The 12,174-nt window shown below is 34.1% G+C and overlaps 1 long non-coding RNA gene across 2 annotated transcripts in view; it reads right to left on the bottom strand.

The window, feature by feature from the left end:
• Positions 1-8,683: 8,683 nt before the first annotated feature.
• Positions 8,684-12,174, bottom strand: part of LOC121077437 — a 36,634-nt gene continuing 33,143 nt past the window's right edge. For both annotated transcript variants that reach the window (XR_005824036.1, XR_005824035.1), the window contains 2 exons: positions 10,369-10,494; positions 8,684-8,904 (listed from right to left, as the gene is read on the bottom strand). This is a non-coding gene — a long non-coding RNA (uncharacterized LOC121077437). The remainder of the gene's footprint in view (positions 8,905-10,368; positions 10,495-12,174) is intronic.

Below are 12,174 nucleotides of genomic sequence, written 5' to 3' on the forward strand. Positions count from 1 at the left end.
GTTTTTGTTTTCTCCCTGCTCTACAGAATTACTGCTGCAATTATAGTGGACTGGTTGTCAGAAGCTTATACATCGTTTGATATTTTAATTCTAATGAGGGTCTCAAAATTAGAACAAGCCCTTTATAGTGACAGTGAATGATGACTCACCATATAAAAGAGTCTCTTAGACAGATAATTATTTAAGCATGTATTTCAGGGGATCATCCATTAGGTTTCTCAGAGGAAGAGATTATTTTTTTATCAACAGGGAAGACAAGACAGTGAGTTAAATTACCTTGAAGGCAATTCTGACTCATGAGGAGTAATAGGAAGTGATTTGAGAGATACAAATATGTCCTGGCTAAATCTGGCTTTTCTTGTTTGGTATGTGGCACTCGAAGCTTGCTAATTGTCAAGATTTTCTTGAGCATATATCTATCTGAGACAATCCACTAGGTCTGGTTTAGGATTTGTTGCTAAGAGATGAGTAGTCTTAGTAGTGATTGTGGTTTGACACTGTCACCCCAGACCCAGCCTTGGGAAGAATTATGGTTACAAGCTCTACATAGGATAACATGGTCCAAGCTTCCTTCGGTGATGATTTCTATGGTTAGAAACTGTGGTTACAAACTGTGCTAACAGAGCAGCCAAAATAGCCCTTGGTTGTATGCATGTTCAGTTTCATTCATCCTGAAAGAAATCATCACAGGCTGAAGGAAATTCATGACACTTTTGAGTTGTGTGAAGATGGACTTCAAACAGTTGGCTTGAAAATTGTTGTCTGATTGATTTGACCATCATGGTGACCTTATTACATTTAGGTGAGCTCATTATAATTCTAACTGGGGGCTTTGTTCTTTGTATGGAGTCAAGCTTCATTTTCTGTAGTAGTTCTGGTACCCACTGCAGTGGTACTCAGGGGTGTTTAGCCTGGAGGAATTGTGGAGGCTGCCTAGGCTGCCTATTTACAATTTTTTGAGCTGGCAGGGTATACTGGAAAGTGCAAGGAGGTAAAAATGGATGCAACATAGTGATTTCTGATATGAGGCAAACATTATGCATTTTTCAAATCCCTAATGAAAATTTCCTCTTTCCCTATGATGTGGATGAATATAAGGTATTTTTTCCAATAAATCTTGTATCCAAATGATCTTACTTTTGTAGCTTTTTCCAACATTGGTCTTACTACAGAAATGTTGTAGGTCAGCTATCATATCACAACTTAACACTCAAATATTTACAATTACTGCTGCATCAAGTTGCCATCAAGTCACCTCCTCTTGCCCCTGAAATTGTGCTCTTTCAGGTTCTCCATACAGCATAGAGCATTTCCCTAGTGACCAGTCTCATATAAGGATTCTTTTAGAACAGCCATAGGTTGCAACTGGTGAAAAAAAAGTGCATTTTTTTTTTTAAAAGCATAAATAACTTTGGTACTGATTAGCTACACTGAAGAACAATTGTGGTTGTTGTGACATGAAGGCAATGGGTGGCCTTTGGGTTATGACTGTCTATAGCATTCCGGGCAAATTAGAGCTTTAGGGCTGAAAAATCCCTAAATATCCTCAAAACACCTCATTCCTGGAGCTTCTTAGCTCATTTCAATCTTTATATTAACAGAGGTAAAAACACTCTTCATATAAAAATAAAAACATAAGATAGGGCTCTTCGTATTTAGATAAATGAGTCTACACTTGAAAAAAAAAAAAGGAAAATAAAGGAGAACTTCTTACAAAAGTGAAAATTAATGTCATTCTTTTATGCAGTCTTTGATAGAGACTCACTATGTCTGGGTTAATTTGTCTTAATTTTAAGTGCTTGCATGGTCCCATACTTTCACTTTCTTTATCTACTTACTGTTCAAGCATTTTCTCCACAGTTTTTTTTCCTTTAAAGCAAGAAAACTTGCTTATGCTAGAATAGCTTCATAAAATAGCTCACACTTGAAAATAAAAACATATTTCTTTTCAAAGAACATGCCAATAATTGCAGCAATAATGTAACAGACAATGCTGGCATTTGCAGGCAGGTATCGCAGATCAAATCCAGGAGCTTCACTGAAGAATAATCACTTGCTCTGTGAGACAGCAGCAAACCATATTGGCATTAGAAATGGAATGGAAAGAGAGGAAAGAACAAAGCTGTATGTACCAGTGAAGTTCCTAAATATAGTCACTAAGTACAAATCTGTGATATTGTTTTGTGTACACAGAAATGCAACTTATAAATTAGATCCAAGTTACAGTTAGTATTAAACTGATGGATAAAACCTTGCATTATAGTCTGATACTACTACTTCTACTGGAGGCTCTAAAAGAACCCTCTAAGGTAGGCTGAACAGGTCCCACATTGCTACCTCAACATGTTTATTTGGCTGTCACCGTTGAGATAACCAACACTGAAGTTCTGCTAAAATCACTACCAATACCAAACATCGCCATTGCCGGCCATTCTAAGTAAATAACTATTTTCCTGTCTTTCCTGTCCAGCCCTTTCTATGCTATAATGTCCTACTTCTCTCACAAGAATTGAGAGCTACCTAGCTATGCACATGCTTGATTAAAACAAAACTCTTTTCACGGAAACCACCCTCTTCAATTACTTTAAAAGAACAGGATATTACTAGTTTTTTTGTTTGTTTGTTTGTTTTTATTATTATATTGAATGTGAAATTTCAATACGTATTTCTATCAATCCCTTCTCCTTGCACATATTCTGGATTTAATTTCTGTGGAAAGTAGTTTCCATGTTCCTTCATTTATGCAATCAGTAGTTTTAGTCAATGTGCACAACGATGAAACTGTGGTAGCTATGATTAAAACCAGCAAAGCACATTAGCATTTGCCCATCTTTTTGTTGGGGAAATAAATGTAAACAGTCCTTTCTCCTACAGAATTAAGCAAAAAAAAAGTTGCACAGAATTGCTATTAAAACATATATCCAGAACGAAAGTACCAGCAATAAATAGTATTTTCCCAATGTAATGATTTCCATATCCGCTTTGAAAGTGCTTGAAAACCCATAGAGTTTGTCCAGGTATAGATGATATGTGATATAGTTTTAGTGCTTGATCCAGCCTGCTGACTGTTTGTCACTCATGCTTCAGAAAGGAAAGAGAACATGATCTGCTTGCCTAAAATGAGATCCATAATTTTGATGTTCCAAATTTGAGCATAATGCCTAAAGAAAAACCCTTGAAAAGAATCTGCAATGTCAAATAAGAGAGAGAGAGAGAGAAAGAGATTATGCAGAGTAAAAACACCACAAAACACAAAACCAAAATATTTTTACCAATAGCAAAAACCCAAATAAAAAATGGCTAGTCTACATCTTCCAGATCCTGAAATTTGGAAATATAGAAACTGAGTTTTCATGAATGAATGAAAAATAGAATTGCTGCTCTCTTTATCATCTTTTCTAGATAAATCTTGAGTTAGTGGATAATTATAAATTTAACAATTTTTCATCAAAATAGAGAGCAGAATATTCACAAATGTTAAAAAAATTAAAATCCAGCTAGAAAACAGTCATCAGAAAAATCTAAAAACCATAATGAATTTTGCTTTTTAACCCTGATGAAATAAACAATAATACAGAAAATCATGAATGAAGAGGAGAAGCTATCTGAAATGTATCTAATGGCAATAGCTTTTGGACTGAGCATCGATTAGGAAAGAGAAACTATGAGCCTGAAACTATGTGTATCTCATTGAATGTGTTTAGAAGTAGGTCATACACTCTATGGATGAAAACCACATCAACACCTTGAAAAACTATATTTCTGGGCATCTCTGTATTACAGGGAAACCGAAATACACATTTGAAATAACTGTCTATCTATCTATCTACATCCACATAACCACAAACAAATGAAATTAATCGCCCAAGAGAAGACAAATAATAAATGTGAAAACTTTCTGGTCTACAAACACCATGGATTAGTCTGATTTGTTTGGGTTTGTACACAATAATTATAAGAAATGCAAATAAATTGTAGGTGCACACCAGACAATCAAGAAAAACTTGAGAGCTGTTAGACTGTGGAATTAGGGAACATATTGTTGGCTGTAATGAATCTTCTTCAATTTAACCAAAGAAAAATCACAGGTAAATATTATAACTCAACAATAGAACTGAATCTAACAGATCATTTAAACTTGGCAAGAGAATTTATTGTAATAGATTTTTCAAACTCATTTCTGTATCTTGTTTGTGTCTTGTATTTATGATGTAGGTTACCATACAGAGAATGTAAAACTGCTGGAAAATTAGAAAAAGAAGATAAAAATAATTCAGTGCTGCACTTGAAAAACCACTAGAGTTGTTTACATCATTTTAATTAATCTATTCTGTAATATTCCTGACAACATTTGCATCTTAATGTTTAACTGGATGACCGCAAAGCCAAAGCTGAACAATTCATTAACTTGTATTTCTTTTCATTTAACTTCATTGAAACTTCACTTATCCTTGCAAAAACATACACTGAAACCCTGCCAGAAATGGAATAGGAAAATGCCAAAGTAATCAGCCACCAGAAAGGCATTTGAATGCAGTGAGAAAATGTCCTTGAGCCTGAATAGAAGGCAAGATAACAACAGATACAGAAGCTGGTGAATACTGTACTACCTGCCTTTTTAAGATAGATAGCCAAAGGAAAAAAAAAAAAAAGAGGGAATACCAAGAAAGACATATTACACATTTCAAGAAATATCAACCATTATTTGTGATCTTTATTACGCTACCAGGTACTGTGAAGGCATCTTTGCTGAAATACTTAAAAGTGATCAAAATGATTTGGGAAGGGCATATGTCCTGTCAGAACCACAAAATGTTTCACAGAAATTCAAATTGGGAATGAAGGAAATTTAAATCTCACAGTAGTTCTTAAGCACATGAAACAATACTCTGTGAGATTCAACTGTCTATTCTAACACATTAAGGCCTTGCTCCTACTACCTGGGAAGTCATTCAAATCAAGTCCAGTGAAATCCAGGCTCAGAGCCCTCATATACATAAGGAAACAGATACTGAATTTGATAAACATCTCCTTGCTGGAAACTTCACATATACAGTTCTCACGTGTTCACTCAGACTTTGATTTAACATTCCAGTAGTGAATTGTTTTGTAATAATCTGATGATAATTTTAATAGATTGCAATATGTCATTTCATAAATGAGAAAAAAGTCTTCAGCAATCCCATAAAACTCATAAAAATTCCACTCCAATTTGTTTTGTTGAAAGCCCCGTATATTAATGCATGTTACAAAGAAATGCACTAATAGTGCAAGAAAGAAAAAATAAAAACTGACACAATGATTCTCTATTTTTTCAATGTTCCTTGTATACAGTAACGCAGTTTTGCATAATAATGCTGATTTTGGGAGAACGTATTTTCAAAAAGCCATATCCTAAAACGTTGTGCAAATTTTCTATAAATTCCCTGATGAGCTCTTATACATACATCTGGTAAAAACTTGTTTAATAAAAACAAACAAACAAAAACTTTGATTTATGGGAAAACATTAGTAATGTTTTTAAACAACTGGAGGGAAATGTTTTTGTATGGTAACACTATCTTGTAAATGTATGACTAAAAGAAAAAAAAAAATCCTTTTAGTAGCTACAACTGGTTCCATGTTGAACTGGGATTTCCAGTAGAGGTCCCTAAAGAAGCCTGTCGATGCCCTCACACCAGTCAACATTTCATTAATGACTTTGATGATAGAATAAACAATATTTAGGGATTGTGTCAAGCACTTACTAATTTCTCTTCATTTTCAGCAAAATATTTTATATATTTTATTATGTATATTTTATATACAGAAAAAAACCTCCATCAGACAATTAGTGAACCACTGGAAGAGGTTATCAAGGTACTTTATCGAATCTATTAAACTACAGCTTTTAAAATATCCCTTAGACAAATAGCATGAGTGTAGTTGTGGTACCTCATCCCAGGGAGATGGATGAGATGACATCTGACAAGATAGTATCTCTCAGCACTTCAATTCTGTGAGGTCCTCCTAGGGCCTCCTAGGACTCCTGTTCCTCACATCAAAAGTACACAGAACATGGTGTGTTTCTAAAATACAACTGAATATATTTTGGATATTAGGTAGTGCTGAAGATTGGATGCAATAAAGTGGGGAAAATCAATAGGATGGTTTTAAAGGACGGTGTGTTGGCGAAACAATGTGGAACGTATTTAAAAAATTTACTACCGAGCACAGTTTGTGCAATTTGCATGAATCCATAAATTTTAATATGGTTCTTAGTTTGGAGATTTGAGTGAAATTTATGTTAAAATGAACAATGTACATTAATTATTGTTAATTTTGGGGTTTGAACAGTTTTTAATTACTGGTTTTTTATACTCCAGAACTACCTTTAGCTAGGCAAGATTTGTTTCTTTAGTCAGTTGGTCTAAAGCAGTAGAAATAAAACAGATCTCATAATGACCAGCATTCTTCCGGCATCCTAAAGAAGATAAAATTTTTGACCTGATACTAGAGTAGACAGAAGTCACTATCATCTTGAGTAGAATATACTTGTTTTCTTGCACTTGGAATGAACCATGAATCTGGAAGCCTCACTGAAATGATGGGGTACAGAGAGGGTATCAGACAAATCGTGTTTTGGGGTCTGCACAAGGCAGAAACAACAGAAAAATGCAGTTACTTAGTCTGTGCATGAGAGAGGTAGAGTTATTCACAGCACATGAGTAAGTGAAATAAAATATCATTTGCTGTGATATCTTATTGTGTATAAAACACGACATGCTGTATACCAACAGTAACAGTGTTTACAAGACTGAATTTATAATCTTTCTCTCTGATTTTCAAAATAGTTGAAAAAGCTTCAATTCCATGATAGATTTTCAGAGATCTATCATAGATTTTTTATTATTTTTTCTTTTTAAAGACGGAAACAATGAATGAAAATGAAATGGTTGGGACACTCTCCAAAATTAGCCTGATGCATCTTCTCATTAAACAAGAGTCTTTTTAGTGAATGACAGATTTTCTTTGTAGAAAGTTATGACAGTTGCTAGATCCTGAAAACTAATTTCAACTAGCATGAGCAAAAAGACCTAATAAAATGCACTGGTTTGATCTGATTAATAAATGTTTCCAGTGCTGAGGCTTCCTTTGTATTCTTGAGTCTCAACTTCAAAGTAAACACAGGGGATGTAAAATATTTTCAAATGAAATTAAATGAGTTTCAACCCTCTTCAGACAAATATTGCCAAAATGTGGACAGATGCTTGTATTTGTTTCTCATTCAAGCTCTTTGGGGAGGTCTGTTCTCTAGAACGAGAAATCAGATTAAGTTTTCATCCACATACTGTAAGACAAAATCCTTCTATGGTATAAATTATTTTCAGATCATAAAATATTAGTGTGGACTGTATTCATACAATTCGTATATTTATAGTTATCAACAATTTCATGCTTTTGCAATTTTTTTATTATTACTATTTTCAGTAGATACATTTAGTATTGCAATTTATCTCATTAGATAGAATTATTAATAATGTACAACTTAATGCAAACTGACACCAAGTAAGCATCCTTTCATGTGGGTGAATATTTGTTGCTCCCATTAACTTCAGCTGTCAAATTTCTTGCTTTATCCCATTGTGTCTTAATTAGTGGCATACAGCTGCTCAGTGACTAAATCATAGATTCATGGAATGGAGATTAAAAGAAGTTTAAATGAAGATTCCAATAGTAAAATTAAACAAATGATATATTAACCTATAGGATGGCTCAACAGGGCCTTTCAGAACTTGGCTGAAGTGATAATATGCCTGACATTTTTGCACAGAAACTTGCAAAAAAACTAATAATATTAATCATTGCAACAGTAACAAAGAATAGTCCATGTGATTTTTTTTTTCTTTAGTGTATGACAGTTTAAAAGGCAAATATGGACTGTAGTTGTGGATCTGTATTTAATGATATATACACAGTGTGTCTTGTTCAGCTTTCTTAATTCTAAAATGATTGCAAGATGGGAAAAAAAGAACTTGCTAACTCAACATATAGAGACTTCATACATGTAGTCTCTATGTAGTAGGTTGTTGACTGCCACCTGCATTAAAGATAGAAAATATTTCAAATGTGCAGCCTTCAGAGTCACAGAAATTCCAGTGATCACCTAGGGTTAACCAAACAAAACTTCTTGGTTTTGGAGAACAGCTTTTGAAACCTCATTGGAGAGACTCCTTTTCCTACAACTTTCCTGCAGTTCCATGTTTCAGACTACACCAGATTTCTATGGAGAATCAGAAACTTGTTTTTAAAGACAGTAAAAGCCTGATGACATTTTAAGAACTATTTCCTACGGAAGTAAGGTTCACACTGTCAAAATGTCCATTTGCACATCAGTCTATCAATCCCTTCACTGGAAGCTGGAAGATAGCTGCTTTATAAAGATAAGGGAAAGTGGAAGACTGTTGTATGTGAATCAGTAAGAAATCAAATTTCATTAATTTTCTGAGCAGCTTGCTTACTTCCATAAACTGATTTACTCTATGAAGCTCACTGTGAACTTCAACAACAGTGAGAGATATATATGTATCTCAGAGGAAAATGCATGTATTGAACTTCTTGAAATTTTCACACCACTCTAAACCTTGAGTAAATGTGTCAGTAGAAATGCATGAATCGGACCCCATCTCTCACAGGTTTCGGCGTTGCTCTGGCGCAGGCCTTTTTTATTCCTTATCTGAGTGTATGACCACTAGCTTCACATACTTCACAGACCAAAGTCATGACATCTCTTCTTTGCATGCAGTGTCCTGCCACAGGTTGTTAGAGAATCTGGAATCTGTCTGTCTGTTCTCTATTTCTCACTTTCCTCAACCTCATGTAATGAAACTGGTAGTTCAGCAGTGTTTGGGGACTCTATAGCATCTGAAACCAGGAAGATTTATCCTTAAATAAGTGTATTTGGAGCATTCAGTTACTCTACTTACTAGCTATTCAAATTACCGGTGGGAAACTAAGGTATTTCAAACAACTTCTCAGCTGCTACACCATAGATTCAGACAGTGCTGAACTGCTGTTATGCCTAATTCTTTCAGCATTGTGCTGAGGAATTTGCTTGCATTGATAATGTAATCATTAGCCTATGGGGATTTCTGGATTTTTTTTAAAATAATTTGTATTTTTTAACAATCAACCACAGTGAAAAATGCTTGATATTATTGTACAAACATAAAATAAGACCTCAAATTTGCATTTCACTTCTGTGATCTCTTATCTTTAAAGGAGGATTAAAAGCTAAGCCTCTTTACCAAAATCACTGAACATATTAATTATACACAATATAAATAATTTAATTGCATACAGAGAATAGACTTTTCAAAAGTTTCATACATACTTCTCTTTATATCATGGAAATTACCGTCAAACTAGAGCAAATTTTCTTTTAATACTTTCCATGGTGAAAATCTCTCTAGCTTAACTGTTAAGTTATAATATGGTAATACATAACAAAAATTGCTAATTCTCTCAATGCGTAGTAACAGAAAAGTCCATAAAAGACCCAGAATAGCAAGGAGGTTATAACACTCACGTGCCTCTTGATGATATGTAAGGTCAGACATTCAGCTATTTAACTCTGACTCTACTAAAGTCAGTGAAGCCTCACCCATATACCAGAACTGAGACTTGCTTCCAGTGTTAGCGGAGTCACCACAAAACCCTTCACAAGAAAAACTTAGCATAGTGACTTGCCCCCTCTAACTCTTGCTGTGCACCCATTTAGAACTCAAAAATAGAGTAACTACCAGCATATCCCCATTCTCTGGATAAACACATCAAACATATTAGAGTGAGTAGGAGATGGAGAAAACATTATGACTTTAACGCTGTAAAGTGATGATGTTTCTAATGTAAACAGTAGCCTTCAGTTCCCCTTAAATCACATGGAAATGCTCGTACTCATCAGCCATTATATAGAAATATGATATTTGCCAAAGTAAGCTGCTCAGAATTACTCTTCTTAAACTATACATTTTACATAAATGATTATAACTTCATCATGTTTTTATTCTCTCTTGTCTAACTTTTGATTTTAACCTTTAAAAAAAGTAATTTTCTAGAGCCAGTTTGCTTGTATTCTCTGTCAGAATATGATTTCTGATTTTTATTTATGCAGATAAGAATCAGTTCGATTTGAAAGATAAGTTCTCCAGAGGTGTACCCTGGTCAAAGAAGAGTGGAAACACAGTCACATATTTATAAAACCACAAACAGAAATTCCATCATACAATGTCTTCATCAGTTAGCTATTATACTATCTCTATTTAACATCGAAAAAAAAATCAGTATTGACTTACGATTGCTTCTCTGGCATATCATCTCCTTATTTACCTGTCTCAGAAGAGATTTATAAGCCTGACTGTAGCATTTATTTTCCTTTCTTTGTCCCCATCTGTGCTAGATGGCTTTTCCTGGGAATCCAAGTGTCACATAGTCATTGTCAGTTGAAGGAGGTAGCTGAAAGAGACAGTTGACAGTTAGAGATACTGAGACAGATTCTTCTCATGATTATGTCAATTTTACAGTAGCATAATGCTATTGACCTTAGTGCAATTCATTGTAGCTATTGACTTCAGTGCTACTGACTTCAGTAGTCCTAATTTAGAGTGTTGTGAGGTTAAAATGAGGGCAAGTGTATTAGTCTATGATGAAGAAATCTTGCCCCGCATACTACCATTTTGTCATCTACAAAGTGGTTATTACAGATATTTATATACCTGAAAGTGATAGTAAGAGCCTTATCTATTGTCTGTAAATACATTTCATGTATTCCAATGGAAAATGTTAGGTTCTCACCAATCCCAAAGTAAAAATTTCCATTCTGAAACTTACCCTCACATATAATTAGGTGCCCAAGTTATATTTAAATACATATTTCTTTCTGAATATTCCTTGAAAATTGTAAAAACTAAGAATACTATATCAAACTCCTTTTATGAACATGCTCGTTTTGTTGCTGAAAAAGCACTAAAGACACCAAAAGGCATATTATTCTGTGGTGTTTCCATTGACAATAATGGGCAACCTGCATAGAAATGGAAGAGAAACATATTGGTGCACTTTCATGTAAGTAAATTAATAAAAAGATTGTATTCCACTGTTGTAGCTGTATGTCATCTTGACTGAGATATAGACACAGTTTGACCCTCTTGACACCGTAAAAGAATTTGCTGAATTTTTAACGCACAGAAGTTAGAATTCTGCTGTCCATATTCAGTCTCATATTTTCATATTTTGATCATCTAAACGCATTTGTCAGATCCAGTGAAAGCATTTATTTCCTGCCCTAACCTAGCACAATAACATTGCTGTGTAGTACTGAACAGCTGTTGAGCTTTATAAAAAAATGGATGATAGCTGTGCATCTAAACATGTCTCTTTCTTTCACTGGTTGCTGAAATAACAAAGAAAGTGGGATGTAAACGTAAGATATGTTATCAGTAAACCACAATGTCCCAATTTTTATTATTCCATTCTTTCCTGTGTCCCTGTCACGAATTTGGAAATCACCTAGCCTTTCCTCCAAGCTCAACACAAAAATATAATAAAAAAGAAATTTCCTTTGGAGCAGAGTTGCTAAAAATCATTTGAATATTTTCATATGATCACCAGAAAAACGAGGTGCTCAAAATGCAACAAAGATAATAAACCTTTCCATTTACAATACATTTGTAAAGGATGTATTCCTACTGTAATTTTTACAAGTATAACTATCAGTCTCTTCAAGGTTCTCCAGTGATCATACAATTATTTTCCTTCATGTTATTTTGAAAGATTTCCTATCTGGTTTATTGTTAATGCCTTCCCAGAAATGTAAAGTATGGACTTATGATTTCTCTCTATAAAACTGTAATGGATCCTCTCTTTAGTAACAATTCTCTCCAGTAAATGGCTTAGTGTAGCTGCTGTTTTACTAGAAGACTACATTCTTAAAGCCAAACAAACTTGATTTTGAATTCTAATGCTTTTCTAGGTAGAGGAATGAATAAACATAAATCTGATCGTTATACAATATAATCAGACAGGATGTAACCCAAATCAATGCATCAAGAAGCTTCAGAAGGAATGAGATCAAGTTCTTATCTTACTCCTTCAGACACTTTATGCAGTTTCTTACTAGGTACATATGAATTAAAA

Source organism: Cygnus olor, chromosome 13, assembly GCF_009769625.2.
Source record: "Cygnus olor isolate bCygOlo1 chromosome 13, bCygOlo1.pri.v2, whole genome shotgun sequence".
NCBI classification, from domain to species: Eukaryota; Metazoa; Chordata; class Aves; order Anseriformes; family Anatidae; genus Cygnus; species Cygnus olor.